The sequence below is a fragment of the Schistocerca nitens genome, chromosome 4 (assembly GCF_023898315.1).
Source record: "Schistocerca nitens isolate TAMUIC-IGC-003100 chromosome 4, iqSchNite1.1, whole genome shotgun sequence".
Taxonomy (NCBI): Eukaryota; Metazoa; Arthropoda; class Insecta; order Orthoptera; family Acrididae; genus Schistocerca; species Schistocerca nitens.
Window position 1 is genome coordinate 304,470,306 of NC_064617.1, and position 26,573 is coordinate 304,496,878.

At 45.3% G+C, this 26,573-nt stretch overlaps 1 protein-coding gene across 2 annotated transcripts in view; it reads left to right on the forward strand.

The window, feature by feature from the left end:
- Positions 1-26,573, forward strand: part of LOC126253306 (receptor-type tyrosine-protein phosphatase N2) — a 449,946-nt gene that overhangs the window by 181,745 nt on the left and 241,628 nt on the right. The gene's annotated exons all lie outside the window — the stretch shown is intronic.

Below are 26,573 nucleotides of genomic sequence, written 5' to 3' on the forward strand. Positions count from 1 at the left end.
ACACAAGTATACATCTATCCTTAAGGACCGTGTCCGCCCTTAAATGCAGTTCGGTTTTCCTCGGCACGATGGCATCTACCAGCAGGAAATACAATGTGTCATACAGCTCACAGCGTACGTGCTTGGCTCGAAGGACACCAGAAAGAGTTTGTAGTACTCCCCTAGCCATTACCTAAATTTTTGCACTGGTATAAAATTCAGACATTTCTGTTAGAGAGGAATGTCTGTGTGGTGCTTACCAACAGGCCAAGGAAAGATAGTTATTGTCGGAGGAGCGGCGGGGAGGGAGGGTGCCATATAATATGTCACTGACGTGGAAAAATGTTTCCTTACCGTCCCTGCTTATACTATGCATCATTTCTGTTCAAACGGGAAGTATAAATATATTTCAACCTCTTAGAAGGTTCGAGAAGCCATTATGGCACCTCCACGTGGAACCTCTTTTGCGCCTGTCAGCAAAATACGTCACCTAGTCTGCTCATTACATTGTTCCTCATGCCGACCTTTGGTAACAATAGAAAACATAATTGCGTGTTCGTCTATCAATTCGGCTACTTCGCTACGTTTGAAATTGACTAGGGTCCAAACTATGGACTGATTTTGATATGGATTGCAGATATAAGCTTAGAATTTTCAACAGAGCATTATCAAATACAAGAAATAATAATTCCTTTTCAATTAATCTGAAGTTATTACGAAATTTTAGTGTCGGTTATGGGCGTGAGTAGGGAAATCAAATAGCACTGCCACCTCTAAACTACGTCCATCCACTGTTGAGCTATCACGTGAAAATTATTGCAAACTATTCCGAAATTCCAGAATGAGATTTACACTCTGCAGCGGAGTGTGCGCTGATATGAAACTTCCTGGCAGATTAAAACTGTGTGCCCGACCGAGACTCGAACTCGGGACCTTTGCCTTTCGCGGGCAAGTGCTCTACCAACTGAGCTACCGAAGAACGACTCACGCCCGGTACTCACAGCTTTACTTCTGCCAGTACCTCGTCTCCTACCTTCCAAACTTTACAGAAGCTCTCCTGCGAACCATGCAGAAATAACACTCCTGAAAGAAAGGATATTGCGGAGACATGGCGTAGCCACAGCCTGGGGGATGTTTCCAGAATGAGATTTTCACTCTGCAGCGGAGTGTGCGCTGATATGAAACTTCCTGGCAGAATAAACTGTGTGCCCGACCGAGACTCGAACTCAGGACCTTTGCCTTTCGCGGGCAAGTGCTCTACCAACTGAGCTACCGAAGCACGACTCACGCCCGGTACTCACAGCTTTACTTCTGCCAGTACCTCGTCTCCTACCTTCCAAACTTTACAGAAGCTCTCCTGCGAACCATGCAGAACTAACACTCCTGAAAGAAAGGATATTGCGGAGACATGGCTTAGCCACAGCCTGGGGGATGTTTCCAGAATGAGATTTTCACTCTGCAGCGGAGTGTGCGCTGATATGAAACATCCCCCAGGCTGTGGCTAATCCATGTCTCCGCAATATCCTTTCTTTCAGGAGTGTTAGTTCTGCATGGTTCGCAGGAGATCTTCTGTAAAGTTTGGAAGGTAGGAGACGAGGTACTGGCAGAAGTAAAGCTGTGAGTAGCGGTCGTGCTTCGGTAGCTCAGTTGGTAGAGCACTTGCCCGCGAAAGGCAAAGGTCCCGAGTTCGAGTCTCGGTCGGGCACACAGTTTTAATCTGCCAGGAAGTTTCTTATTCCGAAATTTCTTTTGACATGAAAGGTGCTTAGTTTTGATTAGTGTGTGTGTGGAGAGCTTTATTTCTCCTTTGGTATCATGTCTGTTAAAACATTAAGGAACAACATTAATGAAATTTCAATTATTGAAAGTAAAATAACGATTCATTGAACAATGGCATCATAAAATTAAACAAAGTAACGCGTCAGATAGAAGGGCGACACACAGGAGATGACAGATGGAAAAAACTGTTTTCTGTGAGTCACAGAACTGATGGGACGCTGTGCAAGTCTCATCGACATAAAAAAGTTCAGTGTCTGCTAAACCGTAGATTGCTTTGAACACCACAGCACTTTAATAGGCTTCGGCTTTCTGGTATGTTCCGCAGTTCTTTCAGTATCTTTTAAATTAATTTGATTCACCTCCGTAGCCGAGCGGTCGGCGTATCTGCAGAGGATCCAGTTTCAATTCCCAGCAAAGCCGGCAGGGGTAGGTTGAGCGGTGCGCTGCACCTCCATACCGCATCCAAATGACACCGTACGGAAGAGGACGATACGGCGCCTCACGGCGATGTGTGGGCCTGAAACAGAAGCTGCGGGGTTGGGATCTGTAAACTGTTACTGGCTACCCACATCGCATGAAGAAAGGAAATGGTACACGGAATGAGCGGGTGCATTTCATGCTACGAAGAAGAACCCCGATACGCCACAGAACCACCTCTGACCTGAAACACACACCCCACACGCTGTAGGTCAATCCCCTCATTGAGCCGCCGGTGCCCTTGGCGCCTTGCATCATTAGCAAAAGACGAAAAAATTGTGACTCCTCAGACTGCACTACACGCCTCCAGTCTAGCTACTCTCTACTGTGTTCTTTCGTCCACTGATGACATGCGGATTTATATGCCACTGTGGGGAATAACCTACTGCGAAGTACCAGACTCCAAATGTCCACTGCATTCAGTTCCCGTTGCAACGCTCGCACCCCGTTGCAACGCTCGCACGGAAACTGGTTGAGCTGGACCTGCTTTCAATCACAGCAGTTATTCCGGTCAAGTTTGAGATCGTCTGTCATTGACAAGGAGTGACAGCCGTCACCGGTCGCTGTCGGTCCGCCTTTCGATGTCCCTGAAGCCATGAAAACTTCAACGTATATTGTTTCTTTCCAGGTTCCCACCAGTGGATGAATAATAGAAGTGCTCTAGAGGCCTGAAAAAGCATTTATAGAACTGTAGAGTAACTGCGTGGGCTTGATTTTTGTGTAATTCGTCTCGTGCTTCTGATTGGAGACTGCAGATCTCAGTGCGTGGGACGTGCGTCGCGGACAGAGCGTTGCGTCCGTGCTTTTACCGCAGTGACCGATAGGTCCGGCAGGGGAGGAATTTTTAGCAGCCCGCTTCCGCAGAAGCGCCCACGCAGACATCTACCTACGCGCATTAGTGACGCCACACCGCAGCTCACCTTTAGCTTCCGTTCAGACGATGCTCAACGGACTGACACCGGCAGATCCGCGATTTCCCGAGAGGCAAATGCTAGTTACATTATAAAAGTCTTAATCTTGGTCACACGCTACTTTTATTAAAACTGATAACCGGTTTCGACTTGGCAGCCACCATCATATCTACAAATATGTAGGCCTGCAGTTAATAATAAAATACAATGTGAATAAGACTTTGACTTTTGTAATCCAATCTGATACAGAGGTCGCCAACCACCTCTGCAGGTCGAAACGGCCTCGTTTCGCGGGCTGCCATTAGCCCCTTGGACTCGTCAACACCATATGCTTCGTGGAATAGGACTGCAGAATACAGAAGTACAATTTACTCTTGCAGCAACCCTCTAGCGTAGATTTTCTGTGGAATTTTATGGCTGGTTTAAATGGCTCTGAGCACTATTGGACCTAACTGCTGTGGTCATCAGTTCCTTAGAACTTTGAACTACTTAAACCTAACTAACCTAAGGACATCACACACATCCATGCCCGAAGCAGGATTCGAACCTGCGACCGTAGCGGTCGCGCGGTTCCAGACTGTAGCGCCCAGAACCGCTCGGCCACTACGGCTGGCTGTGGAATTTTAATCCACATCTACATACACAAGGTGAAAGCAAACTCCGCCGACAAAATATCATTGATTGTTCAGGGATATTTTATGAGTATTTTGCTACAAGAGGCCTGCGATCTCTGTTGGTTCGTTACGAAGTAATGGTGTAATTACGTTTTATTCGATTCGTTACTCCATTTACTTTTGTTTCTGTGAAAATACCCGAGGTGACCAGAGTGGAGCTACATATGCAATAAGATTTCCATGTGGTATTAATAAATATCTGTTTATTACAAGGAAAAAGTCATGGAAAATGAGATGTGTCCTTGGGGACACAATTCCATAAAATTTTAGCACACCTAAATTGTAATCGAAATTAGAATTATATATTAATACCTTCAGCTGCCGACGGGCGTTGATATATATCAACGGGGACAGGTGAAAATGTGTGCCCCGACCGGGACTCGAACCTGGGATCCCATGCTCACATGGCGGACGGTCTACCCATCTGAGCCACCGAGGGCACAGATGATATTGTGATTGCAGGGACTATCTCGCGCATGCCTCCCGCGAGACTCACATTCTCACCATATGTGTCCACACACTATATTCGTAGTGTCCCTACCCAACACACTCATTACTCGTGGAAGACAATCTTACCAAGTCCCATAAGAGTTCGGCTAGTATGTGAGCATTTGCACAGAAGAAGGAGGTCATGGCCGGTATTGCCATTGCCGGTATTGTAATGTTCCCGGTTTGGTTTTACAAAAGAAGTTATGAGCGAGGTTATTAGTTCGTTGATGATGTCCGCCTGCTTAACTGGGTGGTAACATTCACACCTCCCATGCAAGCGGGCCAGGGTTCGATACCCAGCGGGGTTGGAGATTTTCTCCGTTCGGGGAATGGGTGTTGTGTTGTCCTCATCATCATTTCATCCTCATCACCGGCGCACAAGTCGTCCAAAGTGGAGTCAACTGGAATAAGACTTGCACTTCGCGGCCGAACTTCCTCGGATGGGGCCTCCTGGCCAACGATGCCATACATTCATTTCCATCTTTTTTTCCGTTGACGATGACTGACAAAACAGAAATTATTCAAAGATGGCAGCTACTGGGTGCTATCACAGAATCAAAGCAACCGACTTATACTGTACCAGAGCACAGTCTTTGGTGGAAGCTCCGGCTGCGGTTGGAACAGCTTCGGCACAGCGCTGAGTACATCCTCGACTGGAGCGGGGACTGGCACTGCTTGCTAGCGGACAAGCGGCGCCTTCAATGCACACCCAGCAGACGGATACTAGATCTGTGCTTGGCAGACACTTGCCAGACGCGAGGTAGTGTCTAGAAATGTAGCGCCGATATAATCCGATCCACGAACGATGGCGGTTCGCGCACGTCGAGGCACGGACGGAGATTGCATTGTTGACGATTCTAAGCGACAGTTGTGGTACGCGCATGCGCGTTTTCCCCTGGAAGAAAGCGTACATCCTGCAAATTATGTCTCTCGCTTGCGTACGCAGAATTTATCACTTACCCCTACAATCAGCGGTGACAGTTCGCAACAAATGGAATCGAAATTCACTAAACAACTGGCTACGATCACAGTTAATGCTCATATTAGCTACAGCCTTCACAGCAGAGCGCTCAAAACACTACTGAACGCTCATTGGCTGTAGGAGAACATGTGACGTAGGTGCGCAGGACAAGCCTAAACTCGACCGCGCCGGCCGCGGTGGTCTAGCGGTTCTGGCGCTGCAGTCCGGAACCGCGGGACTGCTACGGTCGCAGGTTCGAATCCTGCCTCGGGCATGGGTGTGTGTGATGTCCTTAGGTTAGTTGGGTTTGAGTAGTTCTAGGTTCTAGGGGACTTATGACCTAAGATGTTGAGTCCCATAGTGCTCAGAGCCATTTGAACCATTTTTTTGAACTCGACCGCCATCGGTCGTGACTCCAACTATAACAGCGATACACCGAAGGCGGGTGGTGAGGCAGACTCCGTATGTTTCTCATGGCGGCTGCTGGACGGTAACTCATAAAGGCACCTGTGTGTTTTGGTCGTCCGCTGTGCTGAAAAAATGGCTCTGAGCACTATGGGACTCAACTGCTGAGGTCATTAGTCCCCTAGAACTTAGAACTAGTTAAACCTAACTAACCTAAGGACATCACAAACATCCATGCCCGAGGCAGGATTCGAACCTGCGACCGTAGCGGTCTTGCGGTTCCAGACTGCAGCGCCTTTAACCGCACGGCCACTTCGGCCGGCGCTGTGCTGAAGCACCGGTAGATTATAATAAAGTGGTCCTGTGTGGGCTGTAATTATCGTATGGCAGCGAAACTTGGTAGGCATGCTAAAGCCTAGCTTACACGATGACACTGGGTTGCGCCACTCGTTGCGTGGAATGAGTTGCACGCGAGTGGTTTCATATATGACTGTAGACACGGCCACACCAGTATAAATTTCAGTTTCGTCGTTTTGTAGGTCCCTGAGTCGTGTCTGAAATGAATTGGCAGCTGCACGTCGCACGAGATGTGATGGAGTCAAATCTTATCGCGTGGAATCGCTGCATAAGAAAAAATACGAAACGTATTTCGATTCGTGACTGTATGAAGGAAAGACGTCAGCTCGGTTGCTCAGCATCCTTGCTGAAATAATTTATAACGGAAGATCCAAGAAGTTCTTTTAATTATCTTAGAATGTCACCAGAACTGTTCACGTTTCTTCTAAATAGAGTTAATTATGCGATAAGGAATAAAGGTAATCTAATGCATGAAGCACTGTCGCGAGAACTGAAGTTACATATCATATTGCGTGCATTACAATCGAGAACACTGGGCATGCTATAACATACGGTTTTAGTTGGCAATGACGCTTTTTCATTAACACCAATAATTATTAACATTAACAGTAATAATTATTAACATTAGCAACAATAATTATTCGAAGCAGACCGCATTAAGAAGAGAATGGTTTGCAAACTACTCTCTTGAAGATAGATCTGTACATTGGCAATATTTAAAAATTCCAACATATGTGAATGGGGAGCATTGCAGCGACGTTTTAAATAGATGAATATTGCTGTCGACAATACTCCTTAACAAAAAGTTGGCCAACTCGAACGATGGGATTTTAGTCTTGTAGACGAGAGCATTGCCGCAGCTGGAATTACACTTGCTTGTAGTTTTCTTAATTCGGTTGACATGTGCTCCTAACTCAATAAATTTTGCCCTGAAGCTCAGATATTGTCAAACCATCTATATTATGATCGCACGTGATGGTCTCAGGGGCAGCAATATGTTGCTAATTTTTGTAATCAGTAGCACTGAAATCCCACAAACACTTATGCAAAACATAGATATCCAAAAAGCGAACATTATTCTCCGTTCCCCACTTCATATTTCAGTTTGTCTACACTCTACGAACACACATAACCTCAAAACTCATGCAACTAGTGTGGCCAGAGTTGGAATACGCCGAAAGTGTTTAGTTTCACCAACGAGTTGCGCAAACGCGCGGCGCGCATGTGCAGTGGCCGGTTACGCAGTTGCTTGCAACCTAGAGTCGTAGTTGTAAACTAGGCTTTATACGTAAAAATCAGAATCGATTTACGCTGTAAAAAAAATTATTTCCAGTTTTAGCCACCAGATTCTAATCTGGCGCTGTGAATACAAGAAAGACATATAGAAATGTTATCGTATGTAGTGGATTAGCAACAGGGTGAGGGCAGAAAAGTTCAAACAAGTGAGAAAGGCATAATGTTGATGATTTTATTAACCGCCGCTTACACAGTTTGTTCAAAACGAGCCACGGAGATGTTGACGAGATGCTGTACTGGGCCTGATTTGCTTCTGGTGGCCAAAATTGGAACTATTTTTTTTTTTTTTTTTTTAGATTAAATCAGTACCACATTAACGCATTAGCATATCTACGAAGTTTCGCTACCGTACTGTAATTACAGCTCACGCTGGACCTATGTGAGTTGCTGCACTTTTTATTATAACCACCCGGTAGAATCCAGCCCGTGTTGACATGCTGTGCCTGCCGGCCCGCGTTGTGGAGCCTGTTGTTCTGCGGTGCAGCAACCTGCCAGGCACAGCTGTGTTGCCGGGTAGCAGTAGCTGTAGGCGACAGACTGGAATACAATTAATGTTACTGTAGCTGCAATAACACGTCAGCATACCGCCGTTCATTTGCAGTCAGTGATCCTGCACACGAGGTGGATGTCGGCAGCTGTGCTGCGTATCACTGTTAAAGTACAACCAACGTTACTGGGAAGAAAACCGAGGCAGAACAGAGCAGTACTAAATGCAAACTTGTGCAAACTTGAGGGCGAAGAGTGAAGTACGCAATACTGTTGTCATCAGTGAGTATCTTCTGTGAATGGAATACATTTGTTTACAAAAATGACACAGAGGAAATTCTGTCGACGTTTTCGTTTTGTACAGATATCTTCATTGCAGAAGAGAAACAAAGATAAATGGGGCAATAAACAGAATGCAATTACACTATAACGGGCCAGCAGACAAGACGAGTCCCTTATACGAATATCCATGACTAATCTCCGACGTTTTGTCGGTCGAGACCGGTTTAACCTCATATTTCAGAAAGCCATTTTACATTTCATGGTGGAGGTTACTCCTTGCCATCTTACCAGTACTATCAGTTTTCTGTCCTGTTCCATCTGTGTATTGAGGCGGGAATATGACTGTCAATATGTGTCTCAGTTTTCTCCAAAAGTTTCGGACAACAGTGACGCCTTTATTTTATTATTTTTTTAGTATGTCAAATTTAAGTTCCCGGATCATGACTGTGAACATTTTTATGGGTTATACCGATCTGTTAAGACCCAGTAGCATGTCTCTGAATTGGCTTTATATGTGATGCCATGCCTGCGAGTAGGGCTCAACAGGCACTAGCGATTTATACGCGATAGTTTTTACAGATGCATCGCACTTTCCCAGAACCCTTTCAACAAATCTGTCTTACAATCGCCTTCCCTAGTATCGACTGACAATTCAAGGCAATAACTGAAAAGTCACGTTTACATACTTTCGACTAAAAGATAAGTGACTGTCCAAAAATTGGAAAACTTTATTAGAAGGTCTTATTTTTTCCCAAACTTTATGTAGGCCACCAAGTCTCGGTAATAGCTAGTAGCCAAATAAAAATGTACTGTCTCGCGTACCTCATCTTTGAAGTATGTTTCCAGTGGCCGCGTCATCTCATACCCACACTGTGATGCGCTTGTTACCCGTACCGCAACAGAACTATGTTCGGAGGAAAGCGAGAACATCACTTTCCTCTAACAATGCGCCACTCTTCTTGCGCAGTGGTCTTGGCGCGGGAAGACATATGTAACTTGCTTTTTGAAGTCCCCTCGTATACTGATGTCATGAAAACTCATACAAGCCTGATGTTCGTTTCTGTAGAAAATTCCCCGTCCAGTAGAGCGTACCTACTTCTTCTTCTTTTTCTTAGAGTTATCCCGTGCTAGCAGGGTCCGCTTGTTGACACGTCTCACTCCATTTGGTCTGTCAAGGGCATCTTCATAGCTGGCATTGATGAATTCCATATCCTTCTTGACACAGTTAATCCATCGTATCTTGGTTCTGCCACGAGGTCGTCGGCCATTTATGTCTAGGTCCATAGCTGTTCTTGCCACCGAGTCTGCTTTACTGCATGATATGTCCGTACCGTCTTAATCTGGTTTCTCGCAGTTTGTCTGAGGTGGGTTGCAACATCAAGTCGCCGTCGACAAATCGGGTAAGCCCAAGGGGCCATCGGAGCAAATGCATTTCTGTACGTGATGAGCCCACTGATGCTTCGTTGTTGTTCTCATTGGCCAACATTCCGATCCATTAAGTGCGACTGGGTGTATTACAGTCGGATAAACCTTTGACTTAAGGCGTAAAGGCACACGGGCGATCACACAGGACGCCGGTCACCTGGCGCCATTTCACCCACGCTACACGGGCACGGACATCCCGTAGACCTTCACCATAAATGCATATGAGTGAGCCAAGATATTTGAGTTGCTCCACTTTCTTCGGGTCTTCTACACCGACTTCGATGGTTCCATCCGTTTGAATTCCACACTCCATGTATTCTGTCTTCTGTCGGAGGCCAAATTTACCAAGTCATTGATTCCATCACTGCGTCTGTTCCATAGAAACTATCCTGGCATCGTCATAAGTAATAGTGGGAATTCACAGAAAACGTGCGTTTGGATGGCCAGGCAGAGACTTGAATCTCTGTTCCCCCGGATATTAGTCCAGTCTATTGAAAGGCAATACATTTTGCACCTTGACTGTCATGCAGTGAAGAGCTAAAGAAACTGGCCAAGCTGCCTAATACCGTGTAGGGCCTCCGCGAGCACGCAGAAGTGCCGCAACACGACGTGGCATGGACTCGACTAATGTCAGGAGTAGTGAAGTAGTGCTGGAGGGAACGGACACCATGAATTCTGCAGGGCTGTCTATAAATCCGTCAGAGTACGAGAGGTGGAAATCTTTTCGAACAGTACGTTGCAAGGAATCGAAGATATGCTCAATAGTGTTCATATCTGGGGAGTCTGGTGGCCAGCGGAAGTGTTTAAGCTCAGAAGAGTGTTCCTGGAGCCGCCCTGTAGCAATTTTGGACGTATGGGGCGTCGGATTGTCCTTCTGGAATTGCCCAAGTCCGTTGAAATGCACAGTGGACATGAGTGGATGCAGGTGATCAGACAGGATGAACCTGTCAGAGTCGTATCTAGAAGTATCAGGGGGTCCCATACCATTCCAGCTGCACACGCCCCACGCCATTAAAGAGCCTCCACCAGCTTGAACAGCCCCTGCTGACATGCAGAGTCCATGGATTCATGAGGTTGTCTCCATACCCGTTCACGTCCATCTGCTCGATACAATTTACAACGAGACTCGTCCAACCAGGCAACATGCTTCCAGTCATCAATAGTTCAATATCGGTACTGACCGGCCCAGAAGAGGCGTAAAGCTTTGTGTCGTGCACTCATCAAGGGCATGCGAGTGGGCCTTCGGCTCCGAAAGCCCATCTCGATGATGTTTCGTTGATGGTTCGCACGCTGACACAATGAAATCTGCAGCAATTTGCGGAAGCATTGCACTTCTGCTACATTGAACGATTCTCTTCAGCCGTCGCTGGCCCCTTTCTTGCAAGATCTTTTTCCGGCCGCAGCGATGTTGGAGATTTGATGTTCCATCGGATTCCTGGTATACACGGTACACTCGTGAAATGGTCGTACGGGAAAATCCCCACTTCATCACTACCTCTGAGATGCTGTGTGTCATCGCTCGTGCACTGACAATAGCACCACTTTCAAACTCACTTAAATCTTGATAACCTACCATTATAGCAGCAGTAACCTATCTAACAACTGCGCCAGACACTTGTCTTATATAGGCGTTGCCGACCGCACTGTATTCTGCATGTTTACATGTCTGTATTTGAATACGCATGCCTGTACCAGTTTCTTTGGCGCTTCAGTGTATAATTGCTGTTAGTTACATCACTGTCAGCTGATTTCGGCCTTTAGCCATTTTTAAGAGAACAGAATTCTGTGCTTGTAAACACTTTAAAACTGCTGCGGAAGTTATTTCAAAGTGTTGACAAGTATAGAACGTTGTTCTGGCCCATCTGTTTAAGAATATAGGAATATTCTCTCAAAATGGCTATCTTCCAAATCAACTGAAATGTAAATAATAGTGATTATGTAACATCCAATGTGGTAAATAGAATCACCCTTCAATAAATTTGTGCCTGTGGCACCCGAGATGAATAAACTTTTCGAGGCCAGTTTGTCACCACTGCGTCACCTCGCTTGGTGACAATGCATTATGGGTTTCTCACGTTCAATGTGACCATTATAGAGCTGTTTCTCTGTCTTCGCAAAATAGATCATATCTGCAAGTGAAAAATTAAACTCCGTGTCCTTTCTATCAAAACTGAGGAAGAGACTAGATGCTATAATCTTAGCAGAACAATGCCGTACCCTGAAATGTCCAGAATCGGCAAAAACGAGAAGGGTCCCAAGGAAAACTGGCGCCAACAGTGAGAACCAGCAAACGCGCTGGCGGAGCGGCTAGGACGTGAGGCTGCTATCGACCGCTGCTGGCGCCAGCAATCCACACCACACCCTGCGGCCTCGGCTGTCGGCGACCCGCCACACACACACACACACACACACACTCTACCCCGTATCATTCCCCAACACGAATGGCCTTTCTACCAAAATCATCTAGCTCCTCCCCTCCTGCCCCCCCCCACCCCCCAAAACACCATATGCTCCCTTCCGTCATCATGTATTGAGTCGCCATATCGTCGATAAACTACTGCCGTGCAACCAGTTTGAATGGTTCTTAGTTATTCTATTTGACTGCGCGAGAGAGCAAAATTGTAGAAACCACTTGAAGAACTACAAACTTTCACTTTCTTCCCTTCCCGTGCCACACTTTCCATCGTCACATTTACATCTACATTTACATGACTATTCTGCAAACCACGCCTAAGTACCTTGCGGTGTATTTACCGAGTCAGATTAGTGCTACACTCTCTCTTTCCTTTCTTTTACTCTGGCATTCAGGGTCCGTTGGTTTTCATGATTTGGCACATTTTTTTATTTTAATTTTTTGGCTGGCTTCACTACAGTCGTCAGTTAAGCTAAGGGAGTGGAGTGTGTGAATAGTGTAAACTTTATCGTGTATGTTTGAGTGTGTGTGTGTGTGTGTGTGTGTGTGTGTGTGTGTGTGATCGTATCTTCTTAAGCAGAGTTTCGGAACCAGCCCAGTATTTGCCTAAATGAGTGTGGGAAACCGCCTAAAAACCGCGCTGTTAGCGCTCATTAATCTACCGCATAGCTAACCTCACCATCTCCTTAACATATTTTGCATTTTCTACGGCTTATACACACTTACAGTTTTTCCATCTACTACATTTCGCTACAAAGTTATTCTAGGACGCAATATCAAATCTAAAACAAGTTTCTCTTCGTATTACTTTTAACCTGGTCTGAATGCCACACTATCTAAATTGGATCGAGTACAACTACAAACCGACAAAAAAATACTTAGTATTTACGAAATTGTGGCACAAATATTCAGAGATGGTGTAGAAGGGAACTGTATAACTTCTGGATAGGGAAGCCTCGTTCGGAAGGACACAGTAGAAAGTTATAAGCGAAAACGAGAAAATTTCAAATTAATCGTCGATCTGCTGACGATATAATCATTTTGTGTGGCCCAGTGGCGTGCTGCAAGTCTTTCCGTTGAACGCAATTTCGACGACATGCGTATCCCTAACCTGCCGCACCTATCCAACCTGGCAAAGAGGACCTACAGTTTAACGTGGAAGCCGAAGAACGTGTCGTTTCTAGCGACTCCTCATATTGAGAGTTGAAGGTTCCCAGGCTCGTGCTTCACCGCTAGACCACCAGACCCGTTATCAGCTGACGATGATAAATATCCACGCAGGCACATTTTTAGGTTAATTTTTTATCTGTCCAGCTTGCACAAGGTGCTACATTCACAACAGCCCTTATAACTAGCGTCCTTCAACTTCTATGTAGACATGACGTCGTAGCGCTTGCCAGCATCATGAAAAATGGGGCGAATTCGTCGTGTGCCACAGTTGCTTCGGGCATACTCTAAAACAGGACTGTAGGAGTGTTGTCATTCACTATATGAAGTGCTTAAGTGACTCTGTTCATACGCCTCAAACTCTAGGAAGGAGTTTGTGGATTATGCTGCTGTACGACTACATAGGCAAGTGGGGAAGTCGTAATGCCAGATAATTTCAGCGAAATTCAGGAAGAAATGCAGAGGAACGACACTCTTTGGAGAGATGACCATAAACATACAATGAGGTGATAAAAGTCGTGGGATACTTCTTAATATCGTGTCGGGCCTCCTATTGCCCGGCGTTGAGCAGCAACTGAGCGAGTCACGATCTCAACAAATCGTTGGAAGTCCCCTGCAGAAGTACTGAGCCATGCTGTCTGTATAGCCAAAGGTGTTGCCAGTGCAGGATTTTGTGTACGAACTGACTTCTCGATTACGCCTCACAAATGTTCGATGCGACTCACGTTGGCAGATTTGGGTGGCAAAATCATTCGCACGGGCTTCAAAGCATTGGAGAACAATTGTGGTTTGGTGACATCACCCATCAAAATTCCATAGTTTTTTGGGAACATGAAGTCCATGAATGGCTGCAAATAGTCTACAGGTAGCCGAACGTAGCCATTTCCAGTCATTGATCGGTTCTGTTGGACCTGAGGAACTAGTCCATTCCATGTAAACACAGCCTATACCATTATGGAGCGACTACCAGCTTCCAAAGTGCTTGTTGACAACCTGGACCCATGGCTTCGTTGGGACTGCTCCACAGTCGAGCCCTACCGTCAGCTCTTACCAAGTGAAATCGTGACTCATCTGACCAGGCCACAGATTTCGTCTAGGGTCCAGCCGATATGGTCACGTGCCCAGGAGAGGCGCTGCAGGCGATATCGTGCTGTTAGCAAAGGAACCCCCGTCAGTCGTAGCCCATTGACGCCGTATTTAACGGATACGTTCGTCGTACGTCCCACATTCATTTGTGCGGTTATTTCACACGTTGTTACTTGTCTGTTAGCACTGACAACCTCAGACAAACATCGCTGCTCTCGGTCGTTAAGTGAGGTTCGCCGGCCTCAGCGTTGTCCTTAGAGGTAACGCCTGACATTTGTTATTCTCGGCAAATTCTGACACTGTATCTCGATATACTACATTACCTAATGATTTCCGAAATAGAATGTCCCATGCGTCAAGCTCCAACTCTCCAACTACTATGCCGCGTTCATAGTCTGTTAATTCCGGTCGTGCAGCCATAACCTGAGTACAAATAACAGCTCCGCCAATGCACTGCCCTTTCATTCCATGTTTACGCGATACTACGCCATCTTTATATGTGCATATCGCTACCCCATGACTTCCGTCATCTCTGTGTAATTAAATTTTACTTTCCGTGGACAAATTATTGTCATTGATCGATTACACAATTGATGCTGAATCAAGGGAAACATTAAGTTAAAATATCTGTCAATATGGAGTTGGAGTTAATTTAAGTGTAACGACATAAGAAAACTGTTTACGGCATAGTCAGATACAAGACTAACAAGGGGAGGCCGCCAATTGTGAAATTCAGATTCGATTCATACTGCGCATAATAAAAGCTCATGGCCAGAGATGTAATGTGGCAAAGCACCAAGATGCACTTCTCAGCCGTTGTCGAGAAAATCGACAGTTAAAAGAAACCGTTGCGGTGAAATACTCTCTACGATTAATAATTTTCTACAGCGTCGTGGCGCAGCGGTAAGCGCTCGGGTTCGTAATCCGGAGGTCGCCGGATCAAATCTCACGCCATGCAACGTTTTTTTATTATTAGTTTTTTGTAATAAACTATTAATGAATTGCTTATGCATGTTGGTGAAGGCGGATCGCTCTCCAATTGTACCGCCTCCATTTTTCCGTTTGTTTAACAGGGTGTACCAAAGCTCTCACGTCCGCACTGATTTTCGACGATGTTATGAGTTGCGCTAGGGACCGCATCTACCTTCTTTCGAAGTTAGCAGGCAACTACGCTGTTATGCGGCGGCACGTTTCGGCCCATTCAACATCTGTCCTTCAAGTGTAACGAGCGAGTAACGGAGTTTATATTTCATACCTGCCACAGCAAATTTGTGTTCGTGGGGTCTCTATTCTAATTCGAACGTTTGACTTACGCTATACGTATTCGTTTCGGAATATCGTTTCTACGTCTTCCGTTAACTATACGTGGTTAACATTATGAAGACAATTAATAACATTTGTGAAATACAACTTTGTTTGCGGAAAACATAATGATGTTCGAAGGCGCCAGTTTTTCCACGACAAACGACTTTCCACAACTTATTATATGCATAATTGTTGCAACTGATTGCCGGGAATATATATATATATATATATATATATATATATATATATATATATCTGTGTGTGTGTGTGTGTGTGTGTATACACACATTTGAATTACAAAAAACAAATACTAAAAAAAAAAAGTTGCATGGCGTGAGATTCGATCCGGCGACCTTCGGATTACTAACCCGAGCGCTTACCGCTGCGCCACGACGCTGTAGAAATTTATTAATCATAGAGAGTATTTCACCGCAACGGTTTCTTTAACTGTAGATTTTCTCGACAACGGCTGAGAAGTGCATCTTGGTGCTTTGCCACATTACACCTCTGGCCATGAGCTTTTATTACGCGCAGTACGAATCGAATCTGAATTTCACAATTGGCGGCCTCCCCTTGTAAGATTCACTGGAGGAGCTGCAAGGAAATCTAATTTTCCCACTAAGTAAATGGCTCATACCTCACTTTTCTCGTGATGCAAGAGTACTGCTAGTGAGGTAGCGGGTAGCGTTAACAGAGAAGATGGTCTGCATAAAAATAAGAGAAGCACGTTTCGTCTGTGATTCGTTCAGAAACCACGGAGGGACTTCAAGTAACAGAGGCACTGTGCATCACGGGGAGGTTTGCTATTAAAAGTAAGTTATTTTTAAGAGCCACCAGGAGCTATTCATGAAACAGATGACTACCAGTTTCTATCAACCGATCGTCAGCAGGAGCCTGCATAACAACTGAGGAAACAATTGAGATACATTCAGGCAAACATATGTGGCGAACATGCTCACACGTATTCTTGCATTCATAGATGATCAAAGGTACCTCGTGCGTTCTCTCCGTTGTTATAGAGGTACTTCTTGACGCTCGGCTGATCGGAACTATAGGAGACCAAAGGTTTATTGAATCAGCAAGTCTTGAACTTCCTCAAATGTGAGTTTCTTCAAATATTTACGAACTTTACGAGCTGGGGAGCAACGACAACACGATGGTTTAATGTTAAAAGTTCTAAGAAGTCAGTAAAAATATTACTTCCTCCAACATGCATTCTGCGAAATGAGCATGATGGTAAAGGGAGAGAAATTCGAGCAGACAAGAAGGCTTACCGAGTCATCCTCCTCCGCTCCATTCGCGAAGGCAACCGGGTTGCGGTTGGTGTTGGTGGGTGAGGAGCTGGAGGGGGGGGGGGGGGGGCGTGGAATGAACACTGCACAGTAGCTTATGGAGTACTAATATAAAATGAAAAAAACGCCTATGAGTGATAGGTTGCTTCTGTTGTTACGGTGCTCTGTGCGTCCACGCTGATGTCTCCTGCGTAAGACCCTTCATCTATGCATAACAACCATAACCTATAACCATTTGAACCGCGAGCGTTGGTCTCCCTAACTGTCCTCCATTACTAAACCGACAATTACTTGACGCCTGAGGATGTGACCTGTCAACTGATCCCTTCTTTTCGTCAGATTCTGCCATACATTATTTATTACTCAATTCGATTCAGCAGCTCCTCATTAGTTATTACAGCGGATCTGTAGCATTCTTCTATTCTCTTCTTATCTGAACAGTTTATCGTCCTCGTTTCGTATAAGAACAAGGTTACGCTCGGTACAAATACTTCCAGCAAACACTTGGTAAGATTTAAATTTATATTCGACATTAACTAGTTTTCTGAAGTGCTTTTCTTGGCGTTGCCAGCCTACATTTTATATCCCACCCATTTCTGGCATCATCACTTCTTTTTGTGCTCAAATAGAAAAACTTATCCACTGCTTTTAAAGTCCCTTTATTTAATCTAATTCCTTCAGACCACCCGATTTAATTCTTCTACATTCCACTACCGTTGTTTTAGTTTTGTTGACGTTCTTCTTATAACCTATTTTCAAGACACTATCCAATCCGTTCAGCTACTTTTCCACATCCATTGCCGTCTTTGACAGAATTACAATACCATCAGCCAACCTCAAAGTTTTTGTTTCTTCTCCCGGAACTGTAATTCCCTTCTGAAATTTCTCCTTGGTTTTCCCTCACAACTCGCTCAGTATATGGATTGAATAACATTACTGGGGTACGCTGCAGCTCTGTCCACTTCCTATTGAGCTACTGCTTGCCCTTCATGTCCTCCGACTCCCATCAAACCTGTACAAGTCCACTCCCTGTATTTTACCTTTGCTACTTTTACAGGATGAAATTCTTCGGTTAGTAAGTGCTAATTCTCAGCTCAGTATATGGATTGAATAACATTACTGGGGTACGCTGCAGCTCTGTCCACTTCCTATTGAGCTACTGCTTGCCCTTCATGTCCTCCGACTCCCATCAAACCTGTACAAGTCCACTCCCTGTATTTTACCTTTGCTACTTTTACAGGATGAAATTCTTCGGTTAGTAAGTGCTAATTCTCAGCTCAGTATATGGATTGAATAACATTACTGGGGTACGCTGCAGCTCTGTCCACTTCCTATTGAGCTACTGCTTGCCCTTCATGTCCTCCGACTCCCATCAAACCTGTACAAGTCCACTCCCTGTATTTTACCTTTGCTACTTTTACAGGATGAAATTCTTCGGTTAGTAAGTGCTAATTCTCAGCTCAGTATATGGATTGAATAACATTACTGGGGTACGCTGCAGCTCTGTCCACTTCCTATTGAGCTACTGCTTGCCCTTCATGTCCTCCGACTCCCATCAAACCTGTACAAGTCCACTCCCTGTATTTTACCTTTGCTACTTTTACAGGATGAAATTCTTCGGTTAGTAAGTGCTAATTCTCAGCTCAGTATATGGATTGAATAACATTACTGGGGTACGCTGCAGCTCTGTCCACTTCCTATTGAGCTACTGCTTGCCCTTCATGTCCTCCGACTCCCATCAAACCTGTACAAGTCCACTCCCTGTATTTTACCTTTGCTACTTTTACAGGATGAAATTCTTCGGTTAGTAAGTGCTAATTCTCAGCCGTCGGCACTCGCTAGTGGTGATTGTCGTAATTTGTTGACCCGGTGGGTCTGTGGGAGAGTGGAATCTCACGGAGCAGTATGTGGCGTTCCAAGAAGGGATGGTGGGTGGAGGATAGGGGGGGGGGTGGGATGACGCAGGAGCTCATCAAGAACGTTCCCCCCCCCTCCCCCCGCCCCCTGCCCTGCCCTGTCCTGCGTGGGCACTTTGCCAGCCAGCATCACTGCTTCCGCCTTTTGTTCCCATTTGTTCTGGCCCCGGAGCTGCTTTTAACGGATATTGCTGCCTCCGAGACGGTAATTATGACGAAAGCTTTCGCACAAAGCAGGCGACCGCTGCTCTCTGTCGCAGATTCTCCCCTCCTTACCCCTTCTCAACCTGTATGTGCAGTCCACCTACACTACCTAAGGATATGACGTTTCATGTAGTACCTTTGCTAGATCTGCGCTACTATTTTTTATTCTTTCTTTCACTATCTATTTCTTCCGCCCCCGGTAGCTGAGTGAACAGCGTGACAGAATGTCAATCCTAAGGGCCCGGGTTCGATTCCCGGCTGGGTCAGAGATTTTCTCCTCTCAGGGACTGGGTGTTGCGTTGTCCTGATCATCATCCTTACATCCCCATCGATGCGCAAGTCGCCGAAGTGGCGTCAAATCGATAGACTTGCACCCAGTGAACGGTCTACCCAACGGGAGGCCCTAGTCACATGACATTTACATTTTTTTTTTACTATCTGTTTCCACTTAAGTAAGGTTCTTGAAGCAGATAAAATAAAAAGTACACAAATTCTGCAAATCACTATCATTTCTTTGGTATCGGATGCCACAGTCACAAATTTACGAAAAGATAAATCCATTTTCAACCTAGCTTTAGACACTCATTTATTTCAGACATTTAGCTGGTTCCAGCTATGTACCATTTTGAAGTGCTTACTCATGAGTGACGGGTACGGAACGTTAGTTTCAAAAATGGTTCAAATGGCTCTGAGCACTATGGGACTTAACTTCTGAGGTCATCAGTCCCCTAGAACTTAGAACTATTTAAACCTAACTAACCTAAGGACATGACACACATCCATGCCCGAGGCAGGATTCGGACCTGCGACCGTAGCGGTCGCGCGGTTCCAGAGTGTAGTGATTAGAACCGCTCGGCCACTAGGGCCGGAGAACGTTAGTTTCGTTCGAGTCTGATACGACAGGAATTATAATTTAAACTAGCGACCCGCCCTGCTCAACACGGGTAGTACTAACAAGCAAACATCAACGACCTCATACTTCAAGGAGAAGAAAGTACGGGTTGTTCAAGAAGTCTCTCCGCAGTGCCATATGATTGTTAGCCGCGCGTGCCGTATGCCGCAGTGAATATACCGAAATGAAACTCAGTGAAATACAAGTTATTATTTATTGAATATTCATTTTTACTGAGATAAACAAAACCGTGGAATGTTGGGAGAGTTCACTTGAAGGGAAGTAACCTAGGCAGGCGAAAAATCATACGGCACGCGCAGCTAACAATCGTATAGCACTGCGGAGAGAGTTTTTGAACACCCCGCTAACGACACTCAAATGAAAAAGAGAAAGATCGGGAAAAAAATCCGTTCATTGTTTACTATTTCAAAAGTAATTGCCATAACTGTTCATATAATCATCTCAGACAAGACGGTCAATGCGCCCATGGAAAAATGTTTGCGACTGCCTACGGAACAATGATTGTACCCAGGAGAGTAAATCGACTGCCGTGAAAGTCTTTCTTCAGAGCTCCAAAAATATGGAAGTCGCATGAGGAGAGGTCGGGAGTGCATGAAGGATGTGTAACAGCTACCCAGCGAAACTTCTGCAGCGTACTGGAAACAACAGTGCCAACTTGTGGGCGGGCAATATCGTTCCGTAAGCAACGGAAAACATTTTTCGATAAAAGCGTTAAACGTCCTGTCCCGCAGTGCGATAGCTGTATTAGCAGTAATGGTGATTACCTTTGGAATAATACACTACTGGCCATTAAAATTGCTACACCACGATTATGACGTGCTACAGACGCCAAACTTAACCGACGGGAAGAAGATGCTGTTACATGTAAATGATTAGCTTTTCAGAGCATTCACACAAGGTTGGCGCCGGTGGCGACACCTACAACGTGCTGACATGAGGAAAGTTCCCAACCGATTTCTCATACACAAACAGCAGTTGACCGGCGTTGCCTGGTGAAACGTTGTTGTGATGCCTCGTGTAAGGAGGAGAAATGCTTACTATCACGTTTCCGACTTTGATAAAGGTCGGATTGTAGCCTATCGCGATTGCGGTTTATCGTATCGCGACATTGCTGCTCGCGTTGGTCGAGATCCAATGACTGTTAGCGGAATATGGAATCTGTGGGTTCAGAGGGTAATACGGAACACCGTGCTGGATCCCAATGGCCTCGTATCACTAGCAGTCGAGATGACAGGCATCTTATCCGCATGGCTGTAACGGATCGTGCAGTCACGTCTCGATACCTGGGTCAACAGATGGGGACCTTTGCAAGACAACAACCATCTGCGCGAACAGTTCGACGACGTTTGCAGCAGCATGGACTATCAGCTCGGAGACCATGGCTGCGGTTACCCTTGACGCTGCATCACAGACAGGAGCGCCTGAGATGGTGTACTCAACGACGAACCTGGGTGCACGAATGGCAAAACGTCGTTTTTTCGGATGAATCCAGGTTCTGTTTACAGCATCATGATGGTTGCATCCGTGTTTGGCGACATCGCGGTGAACTCACATTGGAAGCGTGTGTTCGTCATCGCCATACTGGCATATCACCCGGCGTGATGGTATGGCATGCCACTGGTGACACATCTCGGTCACCTCTTGTTCGCATTGACGGCACTTTGAACAGTGGACGTTACATTTCAGACGAGTTACGACCCGTGGCTCTACCCTTCATTCGATCCCTGCGAAACCCTACATTTCAGCAGGATAATGCACGACCGCATGTTGCAGGTCCTGTACGGGCCTTTCTGGATACAGAAAAAGTTCGACTGCTGCCCTGGCCAGCGCATTCTCCAGATCTCTCACCGACTGAAAACGTCTGGTCAATGGTGGCCGAGCAGCTGGCTCGTCACAATACGCCAGTCACCACTCTTGATGAACTGTGGTGCATGGGCAGCTGTACCTGTACACTCCATCCAAGCTGAGTTTACGGCCAAAGGTAGTTGTTCTGGGTACTGATTTCTCAGGATGTATGCACCCAAATTCCGTGAAAACGCAATCACATGTCAGTTCTAGTATAATATATTTGTCCAATGAACACCCCTTTATCATCTGCATTTCTTGTTGGTGTAGCAATTTTAATGGCCAGTGGTGTATTCCCACTTCTTGAAGCAGATTAAATAAAAAGTAACAAATTCTGAAAATCGCTGTCATTTCTTTGATATCGGATGCCACAGTCACAAATTTACAAAAAGATAATTCCATTTTCAACATTGGCTTTAGACACTCATTTATTTCAGACATTTATCTGGCTCCAGCTATGTGCTGTTTTGAAGTGCTTACTCATGAGCGATATTTAAATCATTGACGGGTACGGAACGTTAGTCTCGTTCGAGTCTACTATGACAGGCATTATAATTTAAACTAGCGACCCGCCCTGCTCAGCACGGGTGGTACTAACAAGCAAACATCACCAACTCGACCTCATACTTTAAGGAGAAGAAAGTATAACGGACACTCAAATGAAAAAGAGAAAGATCGGGAAAAAATACGTTCACTGTTAATTATTTCAAAAGTAATTGCCATAACTGTTCATATAATCATCTCAGACAAGACAGTCAATGCGCCCATGGAAAAATGTTTGCGACTGCCTACGAAACTATGATTGTACCCAGGAGAGTAAATCGACTACCGCGAAAGTCTTTCTTCAGACCTCCAAAAATATGGAAGTCGCATGAGGAGAGATCGGGTGTGCATGAAGGATGTGTAACTGTTACCCAGCGAAAGTTCTGCAGCGTACTCGAAACAACAGTGGCAATTTGTAGGCGGGCAATATCGTTCCGTAAGTAACCGAAAACATTTTTCGATAAAGGCGTTAAACGTCCTGTCTCGCAGTGCGATAGCTGTATTAGCAGTAATGGCGATTACTTTTGGAATAATGAATATTTCACTTACTGTTTTGCGTCCGGCCGACCGCTGTGACCGAGCGGTTCTAGATGCATCAGCTGTTACGGTTGCAGGTTCGAATCCTGCCTCGGGTTGGATGTGTGTGATGTCCTTAGGTTAGTTTGGTTTAAGTAGTTCTAAGTCTAGGGGACTGATGACCTCTGAAGGTAAGTCCCATAGGGCTTTTTTTTGCATCTGTATCATTCTTATTTGACTGTCCCTTACAGGCATGCAAGACATCAGCCCCAGCAATCGATCCCGCGCGAAAATCTGTTCCATAATTCTGATAGCACGCAGTTACGACCTTCTGACGAACGGCTTTTAAATTTCGCGAGCGTGAGTTGTTTGTCAGTCGCTTCGCTGCACAGCAGCCGTCTGAAGCCCCAGCGCGAAGTGTACAACATAGTATTAGCCAGAGCCCTTCTATTCGTGGAATGCTGAAGGGGAGGGAAGAGGAGGGAGGAGGTGCATACATCTGCCAAATGTTTTATGAAATCTTGTTCAAGAACGCATGTTAATCTTCGCCAAAAGTAGGTACTTAATGTGACTAGGACACATAATATGTCAACCTCACGAACACATATGTTGAGTATTATTATATACACCTGAATAGAAAAATAGTAAATCTAAGTAACTGAATAATTATTATGAAATGAAGATAATTATTTTCGATTTGCAATTGAATCATAGCAATCACGTTAGCGGGTAAAGCATCTCTTGCATATGTATTCACTTTAATATTGTCAGCTTTAAAATCCAAAGAAAATAACGCATAATAATGGAGTTAGTAGTGAAATAGACCTCCGCTGCTTCTTAATTGACACACTCATTCGTTTCATTAATTTACACTGCATTTGTGAATCACAACATAAAAATGTTCAAAGCAAAGAAACCTTTGTGATAAGCTACTTTGACCTAAAGAACAAGGCACGTTACGGAAGTATTTCACAAACCTCTTACTCGCTCCACTGGACAGTACCTCGCGCTCTGCCTTAGGCGTCTGCATTAGGGCGGAGTGAGTGACAAAGAACCGGTGGGAGAAAAATTAAAATGCTGTATATTTGAAAGGTCGTATGGGTACTAGCAGAATTACGGCCTAAATTTTCGCGCTGAGCCGATTGCTGGGGCTGGTACTTTTCAAGTGTGCTTTTTTCCCCTCGAAATATGAGGTCGAATTGGTGATGATTGCCCGCAGCTACTTACCACCGGACGACTTGTCTGCGGTAACGATAAACGTGTTTACGGGCCACTTCGTAGTACTGTACTTGAAATTCAGATGAAGTGTTAGGTGACTGAATGTCATGACTTCCATATACCTTAAAAAACTGAAGCAGCTCGCTCCAGGACAGCGCTCAGGAGGCGTGAAAATTATATGTTCCTTATTTAACTTGCGTTTGGAGTGACGTCTCGTGACCATGGTGCGAACACATTATGATTTAATTAATATCTTTACAACCAATGTAAATATTCTTTGTGAATGATGAGTGTACATGTGTGTGTGTGTGTGAGAGAGAGAGAGAGAGAGACGGACAGACAGAGAGAGAGAGAGAGAGAGAGAGAGAGAAAGATATTGGGTATATACTTCAGTTTGTAGCTTATCGTGAATCGGAGACTGGCTGAGTGCACCATGTCCGAAGGCCACCAATGGCGCTAAATAAAAAACAATAAACAAAAACTCCTGATCTGTATATGTAGCCCGTGCCAGCATTTCTCTTGTAAACGTCACTGCGTAATTATTCATTCTTCAGACTCATTGTCGCAATATTTTACCGTAAATTCTATGCGACAGACTTGTTAGGCCCTGCCACTCAGAGAATGGTGTTCACATCAAGATTTGATTCAAGGAAAGCAGAAAGCTGAGAGAAGAGTCATCTGCTGGGCTGTTAAAACAACTCTCTTTAAGTAAACGAATCAAAGCTACGTTCCTCCCCAATCTTACCGCAATTTGTCGAAAAACGTTTTACTTTTTGTATGACAAACTAAAAACCACATATTTCGGATTCACATGTTTTTTTGCTATGTAATTGCTCTCAAACGATTGCTTACGATACTTCGAAGTTAAGTAACTCGCTGCCCGCTCTTCGACGAATGTGCAATGCATTATGAATGTGAATTGAGATTGCAAATATAAGGGAAGCAGAAACTGACAGTCTGAAACTGTCGTCTCTTTTTAAATGCGCCCCAAACCGTCTTAGAAGTCTTTAGAAATTTGTCTAGTCATCCACATGGTTGGTTGAATTCCAGTCCAGCCTCCATTTTTAAGGCGTCAAGAAGATCGTGCCCAAGTATGTTTCCTTCTTTAAGAAGCTCACGAATCCACCAACATTTATGAGCAATGCTGCTACTTATCGGCCGGTGCAGTTAAGGTTTACGCTGCTGCACACTAAATATACCTAATATAAAAGATAAATGGAGGAAGATAGATAGACAGAAGTTAGGTGACAGACGTACATGTCATGTAAGCACTTGAAAATGGCACGTCGCCGAAATCAGCTGATCGTGTGAAGCAAGTGATTGTGATACAGCCAAGTTGGGAAACGGAATTGTCTTTCAGTCCCTATATCATTGCTCGTAAGGTTACGTTTATTGTACATTGCATTAAAGTCTCTTCACAGACCACTCACGGATGGAGGTGTAAACACGTATTGATTGTGTGCCTTCGTTCAAGTGGATAAGTGTCAAACATAAAATTCAAAGTCCAGGGTACAACCTATAGTAGATTCAGGGGCTTCGGCCTGGAATCTCATTGACTGGAGTAGAACTGTCTTCAGTGATGAGTCGCGCTTCGAACCGAGCCCCAATGACCAGGAAGACATGTCTGGAGACGCCCCGAACAGCCGTGGGGTAAAAAATGGCTCTGAGCACTATGGGACTTAACATCTGAGGTCATCAGTCCCCTAGAACTTAGAACTACTTAAACCTAACTAACCTAAGGACATCACACACGTCCATGCCCGAGGCAGGATGCGAACCTGCGACCGTAGCGGTCACGCGGTTCCAGACTGAAGCGCCTAGAACCTCTCGGCCACGACGACCGGCGCCGTGGGGTACCAACTGGGCTGTCTCCAGCCATACTGCCCTACAGCCAGGAGTGATGGTCTGGAGTACCATTTCGTTTCTTATCAGGAACCATTGTCATCCTTGGCGCCCTTACAGCACAGCAATATGTCGACGATATTACATGCCCCGTTTCGTTGCCCTTCATGGCAAACCATCCTGGACTTAGATTACAGCAAGATAATCCCCACCCAAACGGCGACAGTTTCTGCTGCTTGTCTTCCCACTTGCCAAAACCTGGCATGGCCAGCTAGTTCGCCGGATCTCTCCCCAATTGAGAACGTTTAGGGCATTATGGACAAGGCTCTGCAACCAACTCAGGATCTGACGATCAACAGCTGGACAGAATTTGGAACGATATCCCTCAGGAGGACAGCCACCAACGCTGTCAGTCAACGCCAAGCTGAATAACTGCCTGCATAAGGGCCCGGACCGAGCGAGGTGGTGCAGTGGTTAGACACTGGACTCGCATTCGGGAGGACGACGGTTCAATTCCGCGTCCGGCCATCCTGATTTAGGTTTTCCGTGATTTCCCTAAATCGCTCCAGGCAAATGCCGGGATGGTTCCTTTCAAAGGGCACGGCCGACTTCCTTCCCCATCCTTCCCTAATCCGATGAGACCGATGACCTCGCTCTCTGGTCTCCTTCCCCAAACCAACCAACCTAAGGGCCCGGAAGTGGAGCAACGCGTTATTGACTTGCTCTATTTGTGAAGCTCTTTCTCTTGAATAAATCATCCAATTTTTCTGAAATTGTAATCATTTGTTTGTC